This window comes from Dermacentor silvarum, chromosome 5, assembly GCF_013339745.2.
Source record: "Dermacentor silvarum isolate Dsil-2018 chromosome 5, BIME_Dsil_1.4, whole genome shotgun sequence".
Lineage (NCBI taxonomy): Eukaryota > Metazoa > Arthropoda > Arachnida > Ixodida > Ixodidae > Dermacentor > Dermacentor silvarum.
In genome coordinates, this window is record NC_051158.1 from 180,039,334 (window position 1) to 180,062,061 (window position 22,728).

The 22,728-nt window shown below is 51.4% G+C and overlaps 1 protein-coding gene across 1 annotated transcript in view; it reads right to left on the bottom strand.

Moving 5' to 3' along the window:
- Positions 1-22,728, bottom strand: part of LOC119453937 (uncharacterized) — a 104,416-nt gene that overhangs the window by 40,208 nt on the left and 41,480 nt on the right. The window lies entirely within an intron of this gene.

Consider the following 22,728-nt stretch of genomic DNA (forward strand, 5'->3'; position numbering starts at 1 on the left):
AGGCGATGATGCGCTGCGGTACATCACAGACGTTATCAGGCATAACTTGGGCACGAGAAAAAGCGTGGTTCAGACAACAGATCCAGCAACAACAGAGAGGCCTGAGAGATCAAAATTTAGCATAGGAAGCTTTTATTGGAAAAAGGCAGCAGAAAATGTCCCTAACAACACGGCAGCAGGACCCGATGAAATCCCAATACAGCTAATCAAAAACCTCGGTCCAAAAAGCAAGGCACTGCTGACTAATGCCATAGAGCAAGTGATTAGAACAAAGAATATTCCCGTTGGATAGCGTGAAAGCAAGATGAATCTCATCTACAAAGGCAAAGGAGATAAGGATAAGACGAGCTCATACAGGCCAGTTACAGTAACGTCGGTGATATATAGAATGGCAATGCAAGCCATAAAATTAGAACTGTCGAAGTGGGTGGAGGAAAACGGTGTATTGGGGGAACTACAGAATGGGTTCAGGCCAGGCAGACGCTTAGAAGACAATATGTTTGTACTAACTCAGTGCATAGAGATTTCAGTAGCTCAGAAAAGACCTTTATGGGTAGCATTTCTAGATATTAAAGGAGCTTATGACATCGTAGACAGGGAATTGTTGTGGGATATTCTTCAATACGAAGGCATAGATGACGATTTCGTGGAGCTGCTGAGGGAGATATATCGAGACAACCAAGTACAAGTGGCATGGGAAGGCCGAAAAGGAAATGAAATGGTGGGAATTCACCAAGGATTGAAGCAAGGATCTGTCACCATTGTTGTTCACGCTTTACGTCAAGGGCATAGAAAGACGACTGGAAAACAGCGAATTAGGTTTTGATTTATCCTACATGCGTAATGGACAAATGGTGCAACAGAAGGTCCCTGGACTGATGTACGCAGACGACATTGTGCTACTAGCGGACAATAAAAAATATTTACAGATACTTGCGAATATCTGTGGGAACGCAGCGACAAATCTAGGCCTTAAGTTTAGCACAGAGAAATCAAGGATTATGATCTTTAATGAACACACGAGTAACTTCGTGGTGTCAATTCAACAGCAAGTAATACCCATAGTGAAGCAATATAAGTACCTCGGCGTACACATAAACGAAGGAACGAATTACTCAAGCAACCACCAAGATAATCTGAAAATAAAGGGGAAGTGGAATGGCAGCAATAATGAAACACAGAGCACTGTGGGGCCACAATAAGTATGAGGTGGTGCGTGGAATCTGGAAAGGAGTAATGGTGCCAGCGCTAACATTCGCAAATGCCATTATATGCTTAAAATCGGATATATTGGCGGGTTTGGAAGTTAACCAAGGATCAGTAGGCCGGTTGGCTTTGGGAGCACACGGTAATACGACAAATGAGGCAGTGCATGGTGACATGGGTTGGGCCTCTTTTGAAGTCAGAGAAGCACAAAGCAAAATTAGTTTTGAAGAAAGGCTCAGGAACATGGATGAAAATAAATGGGCGGCTACAGTGCACAAGTATCTCTACATGAAAAGCGTGGACACAGAATGGAGGAAGAGGTCAAGGAAGTTGGCAACCAAGTACAGGATAATCGAAACTGTAAATAGACAACCAGGGGTCATGAGAAAGAAAGTGAGAGAAATAGAGACCGTGAATTGGATGCAAAGAATGGAAACGAAAAGGACAATGGAGATTTACAAGAATGAGAAGAAAGAAATTCGAAGGGAAAATCTGTACGATAACACAAAGGACAGTGCCTTGCTATTTGAGGCTCGAGCCGGTTGCCTAAGGACGAAAACATATCGGAACAATTATTCGGAACTAGATGAGACATGTGTATGCTGCAGTAAAGATCCAGAGACCACTCAGCACATCCTAATGGAATGCGACGGGATCCACCCAGCGAGAACCGTAGGTAACGTGCAACTCCCAGAAGCGCTTGGGTTTAAAGTGGAAGGAAACATAAACAGATCAGCCGTAGAGATCAGCAAGAGACGATTAGGGTACTGGTGGAAAAAAATCAGGGAAAAGATGGATACGACCTGATCTCTTAAAATCATAGGCAGCGGTACAAGGTAAATTTTTGAAAAAGAAAAATAATGAGAGGTATAAAAAAATGCTAGATAAAGAACATGTATAGTATACCTGATTAAATCAAGCAGGCTAGGTGACTATTTGTCGCCGCCCCGTTTCAAAGGGGATGCCAATAAATCATCATCGATCATCATCATCTCGCTCTTGGCACGCTTTCTCTTTCGCTCGGAGTCGCCGGATGGAAGACAAGGCTGCGGAGTGGAGAGCGCGGAAGGCGGCGCGCTACAATGCAGTGCGACGGGTTACCGCTAGGGGGTGTTATAATAAAAGGTGCTCACTCTTGGCGCGCTTTCTCTTTCGCTCGGAGTCGCCGGATGGAAGACAAGGCTGCGGAGTGGAGAGCGCGGAAGGCGGCGGCGGCGCGCTACAATGCAGTGCGACGGGTTACCACTAGGGGGTGCTATAATAAAAGGTGCTCACTCTTGGCGCGCTTTCTCTTTCGCTCGGAGTCGCCGGATGGAAGACAAGGCTGCGGAGTGGAGAGCGCGGAAGGCGGCGCGCTACAATGCAGTGCGACGGGTTACCGCTAGGGGGTGTTATAATAAAAGGTGCTCACTCTTAGCGCGCTTTCTCTTTCGCTCGGAGTCGCCGGATGGAAGACAAGGCTGCGGAGTGGAGAGCGCGGAAGGCGGCGCGATACAATGCAGTGCGACGGGTTACCGCTAGGGGGTGCTATAATAAAAGGTGCTCACTCTTGGCGCGCTTTCTCTTTCGCTCGGAGTCGCCGGATGGAAGACAAGGCTGCGGAGTGGAGAGCGCGCAAGGCGGCGGCGTCGCGCATCAATGCAGTGCGACGGGTTACCGCTAGGGGGTGTTATAATAAAAGGTGCTCACTCTTGGCGCGCTTTCTCTTTCGCTCGGAGTCGCCGGATGGAAGACAAGGCTGCGGAGTGGAGAGCGCGGAAGGCGGCGGCGGCGCGCTACAATGCAGCGCGACGGGTTACCGCTAGGGGGTGTTATAATAAAAGGTGCTCACTTTTGGCGCGCTTTCTCTTTCGCTCGGAGTCGCCGGATGGAAGACAAGGCTGCGGAGTGGAGAGCGCGGAAGGCGGCGGCGGCGCGCTACAATGCAGCGCGACGGGTTACCACTAGGGGTTGTTATAATAAAAGCTCCTCACTCTTGGCGAGCTTTCTCTTTCGCTCAGAGTCGCCGGATGGAAGACAAGGCTGCGGAGTGGAGAGCGCGGAAAGCGGCGGCGGCGCGCTACAATGCAGCGCGACGGGTTACCGCTAGGGGGTGTTATAATAAAAGGTGCTCACTCTTGGCGCGCTTTCTCTTTCGCTCGGAGTGGCCGGATGGAAGACAAGGCTGCGGAGTGGAGAGCGCGGAAGGCGGCGCGCTACAATGCAGCGCGACGGGTTACCGCTAGGGGTTGTTATAATAAAAGGTCCTCACTCTTGGCGAGCTTTCTCTTTCGCTCAGAGTCGCCGGATGGAAGACAAGGCTGCGGAGTGCAGAGCGCGGAAAGCGGCGGCGGCGCGCTACAATGCAGCGCGACGGGTTACCGGTAGGGGGTGTTATAATAAAAGGTGCTCACTCTTGGCGCGCTTTCTCTTTCGCTCGGAGTGGCCGGATGGAAGACAAGGCTGCGGAGTGGAGAGCGCGGAAGGCGGCGCGCTACAATGCAGTGCGACGGGTTACCGCTAGGGGGTGTTATAATAAAAGGTGCTCACTCTTGGCGCGCTTTCTCTTTCGCTCGGAGTGGCCGGATGGAAGACAAGGCTGCGGAGTGGAGAGCGCGGAAGGCGGCGCGCGACAATGCAGTGCGACGGGTTACCGATAGGGGGTGTTATAATAAAAGGTGCTCACTCTTGGCGCGCTTTCTCTTTCGCTCGGAGTGGCCGGATGGAAGACAAGGCTGCGGAGTGGAGAGCGCGGAAGGCGGCGCGCTACAATGCAGTGCGACGGGTTACCGCTAGGGGGTGTTATAATAAAAGGTGCTCACTCTTGGCGCGCTTTCTCTTTCGCTCGGAGTGGCCGGATGGAAGACAAGGCTGCGGAGTGGAGAGCGCGGAAGGCGTCGCGCTACAATGCAGTGCGACGGGTTACCGCTAGGGGGTGTTATAATAAAAGGTGCTCACTCTTGGCGCGCTTTCTCTTTCGCTCGGAGTGGCCGGATGGAAGACAAGGCTGCGGAGTGGAGAGCGCGGAAGGCGGCGGCGTCGCGCTACAATGCAGCGCGACGGGTTACCGCTAGGGGTTGTTATAATAAAAGGTGCTCACTCTTGGCGCGCTTTCTCTTTCGCTCGGAGTCGCCGGATGGAAGACAAGGCTGCGGAGTGGAGAGCGCGGAAGGCGGCGCGCTACAATGCAGTGCGACGGGTTACCGCTAGGGGGTGCTATAATAAAAGGTGCTCACTCTTGGCGCGCTTTCTCTTTCGCTCGGAGCCGCCGGATGGAAGACAAGGCTGCGGAGTGGAGAGCGCGGAAGGCGGCGCGCTACAATGCAGTGCGACGGGTTACCGCTAGGGGGTGTTATAATAAAAGGTGCTCACTCTTGGCGCGCTTTCTCTTTCGCTCGGAGTCGCCGGATGGAAGACAAGGCTGCGGAGTGGAGAGCGCGGAAGGCGGCGCGATACAATGCAGTGCGACGGGTTACCGCTAGGGGGTGCTATAATAAAAGGTGCTCACTCTTGGCGCGCTTTCTCTTTCGCTCGGAGTCGCCGGATGGAAGACAAGGCTGCGGAGTGGAGAGCGCGCAAGGCGGCGGCGTCGCGCATCAATGCAGTGCGACGGGTTACCGCTAGGGGGTGTTATAATAAAAGGTGCTCACTCTTGGCGCGCTTTCTCTTTCGCTCGGAGTCGCCGGATGGAAGACAAGGCTGCGGAGTAGAGAGCGCGGAAGGCGGCGGCGGCGCGCTACAATGCAGCGCGACGGGTTACCGCTAGGGGTTGTTATAATAAAAGGTGCTCACTCTTGGCGCGCTTTCTCTTTCGCTCGGAGTCGCCGGATGGAAGACAAGGCTGCGGAGTGGAGAGCGCGGAAGGCGGCGGCGGCGCGCTACAATGCAGCGCGACGGGTTACCGCTAGGGGTTGTTATAATAAAAGGTCCTCACTCTTGGCGAGCTTTCTCTTTCGCTCAGAGTCGCCGGATGGAAGACAAGGCTGCGGAGTGGAGAGCGCGGAAAGCGGCGGCGGCGCGCTACAATGCAGCGCGACGGGTTACCGCTAGCGGGTGTTATAATAAAAGGTGCTCACTCTTGGCGCGCTTTCTCTTTCGCTCGGAGTGGCCGGATGGAAGACAAGGCTGCGGAGTGGAGAGCGCGGAAGGCGGCGCGCTACAATGCAGTGCGACGGGTTACCGCTAGGGGGTGTTATAATAAAAGGTGCTCACTCTTGGCGCGCTTTCTCTTTCGCTCGGAGTGGCCGGATGGAAGACAAGGCTGCGGAGTGGAGAGCGCGGAAGGCGGCGCGCTACAATGCAGTGCGACGGGTTACCGCTAGGGGGTGTTATAATAAAAGGTGCTCACTCTTGGCGCGCTTTCTCTTTCGCTCGGAGTGGCCGGATGGAAGACAAGGCTGCGGAGTGGAGAGCGCGGAAGGCGGCGCGCTACAATGCAGTGCGACGGGTTACCGCTAGGGGGTGTTATAATAAAAGGTGCTCACTCTTGGCGCGCTTTCTCTTTCGCTCGGAGTGGCCGGATGGAAGACAAGGCTGCGGAGTGGAGAGCGCGGAAGGCGTCGCGCTACAATGCAGTGCGACGGGTTACCGCTAGGGGGTGTTATAATAAAAGGTGCTCACTCTTGGCGCGCTTTCTCTTTCGCTCGGAGTGGCCGGATGGAAGACAAGGCTGCGGAGTGGAGAGCGCGGAAGGCGGCGTGCTACAATGCAGTGCGACGGGTTACCGCTAGGGGGTGTTATAATAAAAGGTGCTCACTCTTGGCGCGCTTTCTCTTTCGCTCGGAGTCGCCGGATGGAAGACAAGGCTGCGGAGTGGAGAGCGCGGAAGGCGGCGGCGTCGCGCTACAATGCAGCGCGACGGGTTACCGCTAGGGGTTGTTATAATAAAAGGTGCTCACTCTTGGCGCGCTTTCTCTTTCGCTCGGAGTCGCCGGATGGAAGACAAGGCTGCGGAGTGGAGAGCGCGGAAGGCGGCGCGCTACAATGCAGTGCGACGGGTTACCGCTAGGGGGTGTTATAATAAAAGGTGCTCACTCTTGGCGCGCTTTCTCTTTCGCTCGGAGTCGCCGGATGGAAGACAAGGCTGCGGAGTGGAGAGCGCGGAAGGCGGCGCGATACAATGCAGTGCGACGGGTTACCGCTAGGGGGTGCTATAATAAAAGGTGCTCACTCTTGGCGCGCTTTCTCTTTCGCTCGGAGTCGCCGGATGGAAGACAAGGCTGCGGAGTGGAGAGCGCGCAAGGCGGCGGCGTCTCGCTACAATGCAGCGCGACGGGTTACCGCTAGGGGTTGTTATAATAAAAGGTCCTCACTCTTGGCGAGCTTTCTCTTTCGCTCAGAGTCGCCGGATGGAAGACAAGGCTGCGGAGTGGAGAGCGCGGAAAGCGGCGGCGGCGCGCTACAATGCAGCGCGACGGGTTACCGCTAGCGGGTGTTATAATAAAAGGTGCTCACTCTTGGCGCGCTTTCTCTTTCGCTCGGAGTGGCCGGATGGAAGACAAGGCTGCGGAGTGGAGAGCGCGGAAGGCGGCGCGCTACAATGCAGTGCGACGGGTTACCGCTAGGGGGTGTTATAATAAAAGGTGCTCACAGAATGGAGGAAGAGGTCAAGGAAGTTGGCAACCAAGTACAGGATAATCGAAACTGTAAATAGACAACCAGGGGTCATCAGAAAGAAAGTGAGAGAAATAGAGACCGTGAATTGGATGCAAAGAATGGAAACGAAAAGGACAATGGAGATTTACAAGAATGAGAAGAAAGAAATTAGAAGGGAAAATCTGTACGATAACACAAAGGGCAGTGCCTTGCTATTTGAGGCTCGAGCCGGTTGCCTAAGGACGAAAACATATCGGAACAAATATTCGGAATTAGATGAGACATGTGTATGCTGCAGTAAAGATCCAGAGACCACTCAGCACATCCTAATGGAATGCGACGGGATCCACCCAGCGAGAACCGTAGGTAACGTGCAACTCCCAGAAGCGCTTGGGTTTAAAGTGGAAGGAAACATAAACAGATCAGCCGTAGAGATCAGCAAGAGACGATTAGAGTACTGGTGGAAAAAAAGTAGGGAAAAGATGGATGCGACCTGATCTCTTAAAATCATAGGCAGCGGTACAAGGTAAATTTTTGAAAAAGAAAAATAATGATAGGTATACAAAAATGCAAGATAAAGAACATGTATAGTATACCTGATTAAATCAAGCAGGCTAGGTGACTATTTGTCGCCGCCCCGTTTCAAAGGGGATGCCAATAAATCATCATCATCATCATCTCACTCTTGGCGCGCTTTCTCTTTCGCTCGGAGTGGCCGGATGGAAGACAAGGCTGCGGAGTGGAGAGCGCGGAAGGCGGCGCGCTACAATGCAGTGCGACGGGTTACCGCTAGGGGGTGTTATAATAAAAGGTGCTCACTCTTGGCGCGCTTTCTCTTTCGCTCGGAGTGGCCGGATGGAAGACAAGGCTGCGGAGTGGAGAGCGCGGAAGGCGGCGCGCTACAATGCAGTGCGACGGGTTACCGCTAGGGGGTGTTATAATAAAAGGTGCTCACTCTTGGCGCGCTTTCTCTTTCGCTCGGAGTGGCCGGATGGAAGACAAGGCTGCGGAGTGGAGAGCGCGGAAGGCGTCGCGCTACAATGCAGTGCGACGGGTTACCGCTAGGGGGTGTTATAATAAAAGGTGCTCACTCTTGGCGCGCTTTCTCTTTCGCTCGGAGTGGCCGGATGGAAGACAAGGCTGCGGAGTGGAGAGCGCGGAAGGCGGCGTGCTACAATGCAGTGCGACGGGTTACCGCTAGGGGGTGTTATAATAAAAGGTGCTCACTCTTGGCGCGCTTTCTCTTTCGCTCGGAGTCGCCGGATGGAAGACAAGGCTGCGGAGTGGAGAGCGCGGAAGGCGGCGGCGTCGCGCTACAATGCAGCGCGACGGGTTACCGCTAGGGGTTGTTATAATAAAAGGTGCTCACTCTTGGCGCGCTTTCTCTTTCGCTCGGAGTCGCCGGATGGAAGACAAGGCTGCGGAGTGGAGAGCGCGGAAGGCGGCGCGCTACAATGCAGTGCGACGGGTTACCGCTAGGGGGTGTTATAATAAAAGGTGCTCACTCTTGGCGCGCTTTCTCTTTCGCTCGGAGTCGCCGGATGGAAGACAAGGCTGCGGAGTGGAGAGCGCGGAAGGCGGCGCGATACAATGGAGTGCGACGGGTTACCGCTAGGGGGTGCTATAATAAAAGGTGCTCACTCTTGGCGCGCTTTCTCTTTCGCTCGGAGTCGCCGGATGGAAGACAAGGCTGCGGAGTGGAGAGCGCGCAAGGCGGCGGCGTCGCGCTACAATGCAGTGCGACGGGTTACCGCTAGGGGGTGTTATAATAAAAGGTGCTCACTCTTGGCGCGCTTTCTCTTTCGCTCGGAGTCGCCGGATGGAAGACAAGGCTGCGGAGTGGAGAGCGCGGAAGGCGGCGGCGGCGCGCTACAATGCAGCGCGACGGGTTACCGCTAGGGGTTGTTATAATAAAAGGTGCTCACTCTTGGCGCGCTTTCTCTTTCGCTCGGAGTGGCCGGATGGAAGACAAGGCTGCGGAGTGGAGAGCGCGGAAGGCGGCGCGCTACAATGCAGCGCGACGGGTTACCGCTAGGGGTTGTTATAATAAAAGGTCCTCACTCTTGGCGAGCTTTCTCTTTCGCTCAGAGTCGCCGGATGGAAGACAAGGCTGCGGAGTGCAGAGCACGGAAGGCAGCGGCGGCGCACGCTCGCGGGCAGAATCCCGCGGTGAGAGCCCGCGAGGCCGCGGCTTCACGACAGGCAGCGCGGCGGCGGCGCGAAGACCCCGTAGTGTCCTCCTGAACGTTCGGTCTTTGCATGCACACGTAGACTATGTGGAACGAGATCCGATGCTTACTGCAGTGGACGTTCTCTGTCTTACTGAGACCAGGAACGCCAAGAGACTCTACATCAAAGGATGTAGCAGCGAAGCAGCGGCGCTACGGCGGCGGCGCGAAGACCCCGCAGTGCAAGAACGAGAGGTAGAAGCCGCGCGGCTGCGGCGCGAAGCGGATCTTCAAAATGTAAGGAACAGGGAATCGGCGCCAAAGCGCGCGTATCGACTGGCAGATCCCGAGGCTGTGAGAGCTCGTGAAGTGGCCACAAAACGCATCAGGCGAGCTCGGTCGCAAGGTGGCGACGCGCGTTTCAAGCGGGACTTATACACACTGCGCACTGTGGATGCACTGTTTCTCACGTATTTACTTGATCATATACTGGGCGAATTACTCGGAGTATTCACTGTTTACCGATGATTCCCTCCGGAGCTTCGCCCCATCATCATCATTCACCTCGTGGATATGCTGTGATTTTTTTACATTTGGCTCCCATCCAAACGAGGCCGCCTTAGCCGGGATTTCATACCGCGACCTCGTGCTTAGCAGCGTGTCGATGTTTATGCATTTAGTATTAAATCAATAAAGGGGCGCAACGTCTTGTCTATGTCCAAACGATTTATCAATCAGGCGTGTATTGCAGCGCGACTCCTCTTTCGCGCTTCCCTAAAACACTGGGCGCCATCTAGAGCCGCCGCCACGAAGCCAGCCCGTGGCCTCTGAAATGCATGGCGGGCCAGCGCGTGAGATCGCTTAGAAACGCGTCATGTGAAAACCGCGATCCTCTCTCGCGCTTTTTTCGGGACACACTGTGCCGTCAAGTGGGGCTGAAAAGAAGTCCGCGCGTGGTCTCGAAGACAATAAGCGTGGTGTGCCTGCGAACGCTGAGAATTGTTTCCTCGCTTGCCACACACGCAGAGGCACATACTGAGTGACAAAGTTGGCCAGAGGTTCTTTTAAGGACGCCACATATCTAGTGCATTCAAGGTGCAGCTTGCTAAAGCGCTGGTGTGAACGACGTTCATTGAAAACCGGCAGATGCGCAGTACATTTGTGGCGTAGCCTGCTAAAGTGTCGGGTTGTTGTCCTTGAAGGACCCTTGTGATGTGCGTTTGATTAGGCTCTGCATCGCAGAAATTTAAGAGATCTTTTCAATGCGTTAGCATTCTTAGGGTAGGTACTTCACTTACATTCCGCGGGCTATCTATTTATTTATTTATTTCAAAGTACCTTACAGGCCCAAGGGGAGTATTGAGTAAGGGGGGCGTTACCCGAAAACCGATACAAGAGAGCTACATATTTTTACAAAAATGACATGCTTGCAAAACAGTGTTACAAATAAAATGGGAAAGCAATACAAATATTGTCAGGAAAGGAATGAAAAGTGCAGTTCATGGTATCATAAAGAGCGGCGCATCACTCGCGCATAGCAACAGCAAAACGACGCACATAGCGCGAGCATATGAAACAAACAAAATTGAAACAACAAATTTAAAAATGAAATGGTAAAGAAATAATAAGAATGCCTAGAGAAAAGGACAGTTCATGGTGGCATACAAATCAACATATGTACATATCTATGTATGTTTTCCATGTTTCTTTGTATCCATTTGTCTCTGTTTCTATTTAACCATTTTCCCGCCTGCATCGGTCAGTGAGTACTTCGTGGTCAAATAGGGAGTGTATCCGGCTGCGGGAAAATGATGAGATACAAACACGGATAGATGGGGAGTAGAACTTGTTGCTGGGAGAGTTCCTTGACATCTGAGGATACATGGTTGCGCTAACAGGAAAAGAAAGACTTGGAAAAAAAAGACTTGGAAAAGAAATAAAGAAAGAAAGGCTTTTAAAACACAGACTTGGAAAGTAGGAAACATTAGGTCGGGCGCTGAACTTCAACTGTTGCAATCTGTTTGCTCAACTTCAGCAAACAGCAGAATGAAACATTCTGTTTAATTCAGCAGAGCAAGAGGGATTCAACAAATGCGCATGCGTGTGTTAGTGTCGTCTAAGGCGAGTATACAGTGACGTTTTTAACAGCTGCATCTCGTTGTCAAACAGTAAACATACGTATCACTAATACAACTCGTGCCTCTCTCTTTTATGTGATAGGCCTCCAAAAGTTATCTTGCTAACCTATCACCACTCTTCCCAATTATCTTAATGTCACGCAGTAGTGGCTCATAATTACGCGAATTCACTTTTTAATTATTTTACGGCACATCTTTCAATCTACGAATTATAGCCGCTGAGTTCGCAAGGCGTATCCACTTGGAACGAATTCTCAGGACTGAACCAGTTTCGAGATATTAATTTTCAATATGCCCGACAAAATTCATGGGCGTTCCAATTAACTTTTTGAGGAAAACGCTGTTTTATGCATTGAAGCACAAAAGTAAGTGGCCTTAGCGCTAAAATAATGCCATAGTATCGACACTGGTAGTAGTGCGATCGCAAAAGCGGTAACAGGGAAATGGTTTGAGGAGTGGTTCTTTGTATAATTTATTTTTCCTTACGCGGAAACAATGTTTGTTTTTGTGGAAAATAAAAATAGCGTAGCACTGCCGGCGCAATGATAAAGATACAGCGGAGATGATGGGCACCAAGCTAGTCCTGGCTTTTGGACTAGACTAAGCACTACCAATTAAGTCATCCCCAGCATTTCCCGGAATTTATTTATTATTGAATGATTATCGATTAGCTATTGATTGGCTATTGATTGTCTATTGCAAGATATTGGCCACTTATTTGGGATAGGCTAAGCACTACCAAGTTATCGGAATTTATTGATTATAGATCCAATATCGATTAGCTATTGATTGGCTGCCGATTGGTTATCGTAAGGTATTGGCCACGTATTTGGGCTAGGCTAAGCACTACCAAGTCATCCCCAGCATTTTCGGGAATTTATTGATTATTGATCGATTATCGACTAGCTATTGATTGGCTATCAATTGCGTATCGATAGGCAATTAGTCCCCACTATTCGTAGCTAGACTTATCCAGGCTCAGCTTCGCTAGTTCACAGGTGTATGTGCCATTGCGCTTGGACCCTTTCTGCACTGCTGCCAGGATTGGCCCACATTTTTGGATTCAGCGGACACATTAGGCCCGGCTGAAACAGCTCCGCTGTTAAAAATGACAACTTCAACTGTTTTACTATTTTCTTTGATAAGATATAGTCATCTGATAAGATATACAGTCAAGAGAGCGGTGTGGATCTGAGAACAAACGGGGATAACCGATATTCTAATTGACATTGAGCGGAAAAAATGGAGCTGGGCAGGCCATGTAATGCGTAGGATGGATAACTGATGGACCATTAGAGCTAGAGAATGGATACCAAGAGAAGGGAAGCGCAGTCGAGGACGGCATAAAACTAGGTGGGAGATGAAGTTAGAACATTCGCAGGCGCACATTGGAATCAGCGAGCGCAGGACAGGGTTAATTGGAGATCGCCTTCGTCCTGCTGTGGACATAAGTATAGACTGATGATGATGATGACAGTCATCTTGCACGTGTCACTTCAGCTTGGCACAGAATGCATTGAACCATGCAATGCATAACGGTCGCGTGTGCTCGAAGGCCTACTTAGGCCCTTCAATGAGCGGGCGCGAGTCTGGCCCGGGCCCGTGGCTTCAAGCCCGAGCCCGGCCCGGGCCCGTGGCCTCAAGCCCGAGCCCGGCCCGGGCCCGCCGACAAAACAATTCGGACGGCCCGGCCCGGGCTTTCGGGCTGGCCCGGGCCCGTGCAGTGCTCTGATTCCATTCTGTAGCTCTAATGGTCCATCGGTTATCCATCCTACGCATTACATGGCCTGCCCAGCTCCATTTTTTCCGCTTAATGTCAACTAGAATATCGGTTATCCCCGTTTGTTCTCAGATCAACACCACTCTCTTGACTGTGTATCTTATCAGATGACTATATCTTATCAAAGAAAATATGAAAACAGTTGAAGTTGTCATTTTTAACAGCGGAGCTGTTTCAGCCGGGCCTAATGTGTCCGCTGAATCCAAAAATGTGGGCCAATCCTGGCAGCAGTGCAGAAAGGGTCCAAGCGCAATGGCACATAGACCTGTGAACTAGCGAAGCTGAGCCTGGATAATTCTAGCTAAGAATGGTGTGGACTAATTGCCTATCGACAGGCAATTGATAGCCAATCAATAATGAGTTGATAATCGATCAATAATCAATAAATTCCCGAAAATGCTGGGGATGACTTGGTAGTGCTTAGCCTAGCCAAAAAGCCAGGACTAGCTAGGTGCCCATCATCTCCGCTGTCTCTTTAGCATTGCGCTGCCAGTGCAAGCAAAGGTAATTTTTTGTTTTCCGCAAAAATGAACATTGTTTCCGCGTAAGGAAAAATAAATTGTACAAAGAACCACTCCTCAAACCATTTTCATGTTACCGCTTTTGCGTTTGCACTATTACCAGTGTCGATACTATGGCATTATTTTAGCGCTAAGGCCAGTTACTTTTGTGCTTCAATGCCTAAAACAGCGTTTTCCTCAAAAAGTTAACTGGAACGCCCATGCATTTCGTCGGACACTTTGAAAATTAATATCTCGAAACTGGTTCAGTCCTGAGAATTCGTTCCAAGTAGATACGCCTTGCAAACTCGGCGGCTAGAATTCGTAGGTTGAAAGATGTGCCGTAAAATAATTAATTAAAAAGGTTATTTGCGTAATTATGTTAGATATTCAATTAGGCGTTTTTACCATCCATTCGGCCATCCATGTCATAATTAGCTTGGAACTACATAAAACAATTAGCCTCCTTAGAGCGTCGTCGAATTAATGCGAACACAAGAAATCCTGAGATATGGTCAATTCCATACTTCAGAACTCTCTATAAACATCAGTCGTTAATACATTACATACCATTCACTTTGAACAGATACAAAAATGGCGGTAATTTCAGTAAGAGAGAACTCAGCTGATACTTTGGTCACTTGTAATGTATCTGATGTGATTATTATTCAGCCTTTGTGTATGGTTCTGAGTAGATAATGTAAATCTTGTTTCGTTTTCTGAGCAAATGTTGATCTTGTAAAATTCAGTCTCATGCTATGTTGTAGAGCTGGTGTTGCGCTGTTTCGTATAGCTAGTATTGTTATTGTAGTGTTGTTTAAAATGCATTCTGTTAAAACGTTTTCCAATTCTGTTAACTCGCCGTGACGCAAATATTCTTTGTCTTTCCGTTCATAGCTATTTCGTCTATCAGGAATTCCAGCGATAGCTGGAAATATGTGAATTATTGTCCATGTGTGCACACTGTTTGCTGTACTATTGCCTTGCCTGACCTTTTGGGTCACGTCAAGCTACATATGTAGCTTTTAGTCCAAAATGACCGTCCAGCATGTAAACTGGACAATAAATTGATTTGATTTGATTGATTTCGTCGGACACTTTGAAAATTATTATCTCGAAACTGGTTTAGTCCTGAGAATTCGTTCCAAGTGGATACGCCTTGCGAACTCGCGGCTATAATTCGTAGATTGAAATATGTGCCGTAAAATCATTAATTGAAACGTTAATTGGCGTAATTATGTCAATTCTTCAATTAGGTGTTTTGATTTCTCGTGGAAGTAATCGCCGCCTCATCGAGTAGTTTAGATCAAGGATTATAATTGCGCTATCTGCCACAGGAAATCTTTAACAATTTGGTACAGCTAGAATGAAACACCCTGTATATTTGCATGCTAAATGACATCATAGAACCATATTGACACGTATACATGTTTATCTTTCACCGGTGGCCGCTTTCCACCGGCTAACAAATGTTAAACGTTATCACTCGGCGCAGGACGCGCCTGTATCGGAAGTTTCTAGAACGTTATCGATGCTTCTTTCCATTGCCTGTTTTCACCGACGCTTCTGTTATCTGATTGCATGACTGACGCGAATTGTCTAGAACTTTCTGGAAGACACGCGGGCATCAGGGATTAATCTAGAACCTTCGATGACTCAGGTATAAAAGCCGACGCGTTTCGCCGCTGATCAGATTTTCGACGATCGCCGACTGTGTTCGCCGCTATCGTTGTGCTTTGAGTGTACCTTGCTTTTGTGGGCACAGGTTCGTCCAATAAACAACCCGTTTCGTCGTACACTGTTTTACGACTGTTTTCTTCAGCGTCACTACTACGTGACATCTGGTGGAGGTGCTTTTGTGTCCATGCAGCGGACGCCCCCGCAAAGCCGCGACCCAAGCCCGAAACCGGAGGACGAGACCAACGTCGCCAAGGACCAGCGAACTAGCAGCAAGGACTTTTGCCAGAATACGGACTTCTTCCCGAGAAGACCACAGCGATCAAGGCCAAGTCAACGACCACAATGGCAGCCCCAGCGCCCCCCATCCTGCTGCAGCAACCTCGGGAGCCACCGACCTTCCGTGGATCATCAGCTGAAGACCCTGAAACATGGCTGGAGACGTACGAGAGGACCGCGACATTCAACAAATGGAGCGACGATGACAAGCTGCGCCATGTCTATTTTTCGTTGGATGACGCTGCTCGGACATGGTTTGAGAACAGAGAGACCACCCTGGTGACTTGGGACCTATTTCGCGAGAACTTCGTGAGGACCTTCACGAATGTCGTGCGAAAAGAAAGGGCCGAAGTTTTATTAGAAACCAGAGTGCAATTGCCCAACGAGAACATCGCAATCTTCACGGAGGAGATGACTCGCCTCTTCCGCCACGCCGACCCCGATATGTCCGAGGAAAAGAAAGTTCGGTTCTTGATGCGGGGTGTCAAAGAGCAACTATTCACCGGATGGATGCGCAACCCGCCCAAGACTGTCGCCGAATTTCTTTCCGGGGCCACAACGATCGAGAAGACGCTTGAAATGCGCGCCAAGCAATACAACCGCCGTGCCCTGACCAACTACGCCGATACTCAAGCGCTAGGCGCCGACGACCTGCGCGACACCATCAGAGCAGTCGTTCGCGAGGAGCTGCAGAAGCTCTTTCCCAGGTCGCAGCCTCAAGTGGCATCTATCGCCGACGTCGTCAAAGAAGAAGTTCAGCGCTCACTTGGAGTTCCTGATGTGCAGCCGCAATCGCCGCAACCCCAGCCGGAAGCGCTGACTTACGCCGCCGTTGCCCGTCGTCAAGGCCCTCCTTCACGCTCGCACCAGGGCCCCATAACGCCGCAGTTCCGTCGCTCACCGCCGCCGCCGCAGCCAGCACGCCCGCCCGTCACCCAGCGCAGCTACCCGAGAAAGACGGACATTTGGCGCGCCCCCGACCACCGCCCGCTCTGCTATCACTGCGGGGAAGCCGGCCATGTCTACCGCCGATGCCCATACCGCGAGATGGGCCTACGAGGGTTCGCCGTCAACGCGCCACGTCCACAGCTTGGCGAGCGACCACGTGACATCACCGACTACCTTGCCGGAGCCCAGTGGCAACCACGACGACCCTCACGCTCGCCGTCACCAGGCCGCTACATCTCGCCGCATCGCCGCCTGTATGCCGGCCACACCCGGGGCCGATCTTCCAGCCCATACCCGGGAAACTAAAAGCAGCAACCGATGGAGGTGCGGTTGCTGTACGACGCAATGCCGAAGATCCTCCGCCGCCGACGACGACGACGATACGCGAATCATCACGACGAGATATCAGCACGCCGCCTAGCAACAGCCTTGACAACACATCGCCGCCGAACGAAGACCTTCCGACGCGACGTAGCAGCAGCAGAGCAAGCCGACGCAGCCGTGATCCGACGCCACGAATCAACCGCAACGCCAGACGCCGGTCTACCGATCTAGACGTGCTCATCGATGGTCATAACGTCACCGCTCTCGTCGACACTGGCGCCGACTATTCAGTTTTCAGTGGCGCGTTCGCCGCCAAGTTAAAGAAGGTGAAGACGGCCTGGCAAGGACCCGATATACGGACAGCGGGAGGTCACCTAATAACGCCGGCTGGAATCTGCACAGCGCGAGTCACGGTAAACAACCGCACTTACCCGGCGAGCTTCGTAATCATGCCGCACTGCTCCAGGGACGTCATCCTAGGCATGGACTTTCTAAACCAACATGGTGCAGTAATCGACTTAAGGTCCAAGTCGATAACGCTTTCAACACACAAAGCGATACCGCCGGATACAAGCATCAGTTACCATGCCTTGAATGTGCTTGAAGAACAAGTCACCGTTCCGCCTCGCTCAAGCGTAATGATTTCCGTCGGTACCGAAGTGTCTGCAGACATGGAGGGCGTCATCGAGGGCGATCATCACTTACTGCTCGACCGTGAAATTTGCGTCGCTAGAGGCATAGGTAATATAATAATAATAATATAATTTATGGGGTTTTACGTGCCAAAACCAGTTCTGATTATGAGGCACGCCGTAGTGGGGGACTCCGGAAATTTGGACCACCTGGGGTTCTTTAACGTGCACCTAAATCTAAGTACACGGGTGTTTTCGCATTTCGCCCCCATCGAAATGCGGCCGCCGTGGCCGGGATTCGATCCCGCGACCTCGTGCTCAGCTGCCCAACACCATAGCCACTGAGCAACCACGGCGGGTAGAGGCATAGGTGAACTACGCGAAGGGAAAGCAAGAGTGATGCTCACGAACTTCAGCCACGAATATAAGCACATTAACAAAGGCACCACGGTCGCCTACATCGACGAAATAGTACAAGCCAGCAGTGCTTTCGCCTTCACGGATTCCAGTGCACCTTCAACGACGACTGTAGTACCTGAACCAACTTTCGACGTCAATCAGAACCTTCCCAATCATAAGAAACAACAGCTAAAAGCTCTGCTCCTGCAATACAAGGACTGCTTCTCGTCGTCGTCAAAAGTTCGACAAACCCCTGTCGCCAAGCACCGCATTATAACCGACGAATGTGTCCGCCCACTCCGTCAGAGCCCGTACCGAGTTTCGGCGCGCGAACGCGAGGCCATAAGGCAAGAAGTCGACGAAATGCTACGCGACGACATCATCCAGCCGTCCAAGAGTCCGTGGGCGTCCCCCGTGGTGTTAGTGAAGAAGAAGGATGAACCCTACGTTTCTGCGTCGATTATCGTCGGCTCAACAAGATCACGAAGAAGGACGTATACCCCCTCCCACGGATTGACGACGCCTTGGATCGACTCTACAACGCAAAGTATTTTTCGTCGATGGACCTCAAAACCGGCTACTGGCAAATCGAAGTCGACGAGAGGGACCGGGAGAAGACTGCCTTTATAACACCAGACGGACTGTTCGAGTTCAAGGCCATGCCGTTTGGTCTTTGCTCGGCACCTGCGACTTTCCAGCGCGTGATGGATACAGTACTGGCAGGCTTGAAGTGGCAGACTTGCCTCGTCTATTTGGACGACGTCGTTGTGTTTGCCTCAAGCTTCGAAGAACACCTGCGGCGCCTTGAAACAGTTCTTCAAGCAATCAAAACCTCCGGACTCACGTTAAAGCCCGAAAAGTGCCGCTTCGCATATGAGGAGCTCTTGTTTTTGGGCCACGTCATCAACAAGTCTGGAGTGCGCCCCGACCCTCAGAAAACTGCGGCCATCTCCAACTTTCCTCCGCCCGCTGACAAGAAGTCAGTGCGTAGATTTCTTGGACTGTGCGCCTATTACAGGCGCTTCGTCAAGAATTTTTCACGGATCGCTGAGCCACTGACGTATCTCACGAAGGCCGACGTCGAGTTCAAGTGGGAGACGCCGCAAGTCGAAGCATTCGAAGAACTGAAGCGACGCCTGCAATCGCCGCCAATACTTGCGCATTTCGACGAAAACGCCGATACCGAAGTCCACACCGACGCAAGCAGCGTAGGACTCGGCGCCGTGCTTGTGCAGAGGACTGACGGACTAGAAAGGGTTGTAAGTTACGCTAGCCGGTCGCTATCGAAGGCGGAAGCAAATTATTCCACAACAGAAAAGGAGTGCCTCGCCATCATCTGGGCTACATCAAAGTTTCGCCCCTACCTCTATGGCAGGCCCTTTAAAGTTGTGAGCGACCACCACGTCTTGTGTTGGCTAGCTAACTTGAAGGATCCTTCAGGTCGCCTCGCACGCTGGAGCCTGAGACTTCAAGCATTCGACATCACCGTCGTTTACAAGTCCGGGCGAAAGCACTCTGACGCCGATTGTTTGTCTCGCGCCCCCGTCGAACCGCCGCCACAAGACGACCAGGATGACATCACTTTCTTGGGACCCATCAGTGCCGACGAATTCGCCGAACAACAACGAGCCGACCCGGAACTAAGGAGCCTTGTAGACTACCTGGAAGGCAAGACCGTCATTGTGCCGAAGGTGTTCAGGCGAGGATTGGCGTCGTTTTTCTTGCAAAACGACATTCTCCTAAAGAAGAACTTCTCGCCTCTCCGAGCCAACTACCTCCTCGTGGTACCCTCAGCATTGCGTCCAGAGGTTCTGCAAGCTCTCCATGACGACACAACGGCTGGACACCTCGGTTTTTCCCGCACACTCGCGAGGATACAAGAAAAATACTACTGGCCTCGCCTCTCTGCCGACGTCGCTCATTACGTAAGGACATGCCGAGACTGTCAGCGACGCAAAACACCGCCGACAAGGCCAGCCGGACTTCTACAGCCGATCGAGCCACCTCGCCGACCGTTCCAGCAGATTGGGATGGACTTACTGGGGCCTTTTCCGACGTCGACGTCCGGGAATAAATGGATCGTCGTAGCTACGGACTACCTCACCCGCTACGCCGAAACAAAAGCCTTGCCCAAAGGCAGTGCTGCCGAGGTAGCCCGATTCTTCGTTGAGAACATCCTCCTGCGTCACGGTGCCCCAGAAGTCCTCATCACCGACAGAGGTACTGCCTTTACGGCAGAACTAACTCAAGCCATCCTGCGATACAGCCACACAAGCCATCGCCGGACCACCGCCTACCACCCGCAGACGAATGGCCTCACCGAGCGCCTAAATAAGACCATCGCCGACATGCTGGCAATGTACGTCGACGTCGAACACAAGACGTGGGATGCCATCCTTCCGTACGTGACCTTCGCATACAACACGGCCGTGCAAGAAACGACGCACATGACGCCGTTCAACCTGGTCTACGGAAGGAACCCGGCAACGACGCTTGACGCTATGCTACCAGACGTCGCTGACGAAGAAAATCTCGACGTTGCCACTTATTTGCAGCGTGCCGAAGAAGGTCGACAGCTCGCCCGCCTGCGCATCAAGAACCAGCAGAGGACCGACAGCCGACACTACAATCTACGACGACGCTACGTCGAGTACCAGCCCGGCGACCGTGTTTGGGTCTGGACTCCGATTCGCCGACGAGGACTTAGCGAGAAACTGCTGCGTCGCTATTTCGGACCCTACAAGATTATCCGACGTATTGGCGCACTGGACTATGAGGTCGTGCCAGACGGCATTTCGCAATCACAGCGTCGCCGGGCACGACCTGAAGTCATCCATGTGGTGCGTCTTAAACCTTTCTACGCCCGCTGACGAACTTAGGTACTTTGTTACTTTATTTTTTTTTCTTTATTACGCGTGGTTTTGTTTATATACGCTTTCATATTTGTTTGTAGCATCGGGACGATGCTTTTTAAGGGGAGGGTATTGACACGTATACATGTTTATCTTTCACCGGTGGCCGCTTTCCACCGGCTAACAAATGTTAAACGTTATCACTCGGCGCAGGACGCGCCTGTATCGGAAGTTTCTAGAACGTTATCGATGCTTCTTTCCATTGCCTGTTTTCACCGACGCTTCTGTTATCTGATTGCATGACTGACGCGAATTGTCTAGAACTTTCTGGAAGACACGCGGGCATCAGGGATTAATCTAGAACCTTCGATGACTCAGGTATAAAAGCCGACGCGTTTCGCCGCTGATCAGATTTTCGACGATCGCCGACTGTGTTCGCCGCTATCGTTGTGCTTTGAGTGTACCTTGCTTTTGTGGGCACAGGTTCGCCCAATAAACAACCCGTTTCGTCGTACACTGTTTTACGACTGTTTTCTTCAGCGTCACTACTACGTGACAATATCGTACAAATCAAGGTAAGTGCATGCGCACCACCAGAAAATATAGTAGCACAGGCAATGGGCCGGATTACTGATGTTCCCGTGGGAGAAACAAAGATTTCGGCCTTTCATTGCTTATATACTGCAGCTGATTAAACCTCGAGAAGCTGAGGCTGACAGATACGGTACAATCTGTGTGTAAAAAAAAAGATTTTTTTCTTACAGGCCGGGCCTGGTCATACACACGCGGGCCCTAGCTAAGCTTAGTAATGAACGCCCGGGCCCGGGCTGGGCCCGGGCTTGTAAGCACGGGCCCGGGCCGGGCCCGGGCTGGTCTCGGTCATGTAGGCCTGGGCCCGGGCCGGGCTCGGGCTTTGTATTACGGGCCCGGGCTGGGGTCGGGCCTCGTAAGGTGGGCCCGGGCCGGGCTCGGGCCGAAAAATCAGGCCCGTGCAGTGCTCTACTGTGGACTATCCAGGAGGCCGAGGCAGCTGCCGGGAGACACGGTCTCTCTGCTTGTTCCTAGGTGGGAACCCTGCCCAGCAATCTGCCGGAAATCAATAAAGTTCTTCTCTCTATATAACATTAAAGAGAGAGGCACGGGTTGTATTAGTGATACGTCTGTTTTTCTGTTTGACAACGAGATGCAGCTGTTAAAAAGCGTCACTGTAATCGCCTTAGACGACACTGACACACGCATGCGCATTTGTTGAATGTCTCTTGCTCTGCTGTAAGAATAAAACAGTTGAAGTTCAGCGCCTGACCTATCGTTTCCCTACTTTTCTTTCCAAGTGTTTCTTTTCCTGTTAGCGCAAGCATGCTTTGCTCAGATGGATAGATTGATAGATAGATAGATAGATAGATAGATAGATAGATAGCACCCGGAAAGTACCCTAAGTATACTAACGCATAAAGAAAATACCGGAAGAATCAATCTCACGATGAATGCCACGTTAATGCAATTAGCATTGAAGAAATATTACCTCTGCGAAAAGGTGAGGCATGCATGCAGCCGTGCTCATCTATCGCGCTTCCCACTGAAAACGCTGCGCCATCTAGTGACGCTGCGAAATTCGGGTTTTGCGCCTTTGTTAACATACGTTCACACTAGATTGTCTCGATATATGTTTTGCAGATTCGATTCCGACCAGCACCACAGAAAGTTTATTTGTTTTTGTTTTTTTGTAATTGACGAGCGGCACATTCTCAAAGGTACATACTCAGCGACCCAAGTTGGCGTCAAAGAGGTTCGTGGAAGAGGGGAACATACACAGTGACACATGGCCAGTGACGCAACTTGGCACGAAAAGGGTTTATTGAAGAGCGGCTCATATGCAACCAGAAGTTGTGCAAAAAAGCATGGGCACAAAAGTTTGATTCGTGCAAAAAAATTATTAGGCACAATGGATGCAATTAGGGCACGCCTATAATGCTTGGCACCTGCGAGGCGTTCGGAAAAAACGAGTACCCTGCAGCACAACCATACATCAAGGTAGTTGGTAACGGGCAGGCTGGTGACGCACGACTTCAGAGCTACATAAGCCGCTAACATTACCACATTGATATCTTAAGAATAAATCACCAGCCTTTAGGGCACAAAAAAAAGAAAACTTGTACGTGCTCGAGAACCTGCACCATGCACACACTCCCTGACACCGTATAGCTTATAACATTCCCTTTTGGCATCATCTAATCTTCATTATGGCGCGACT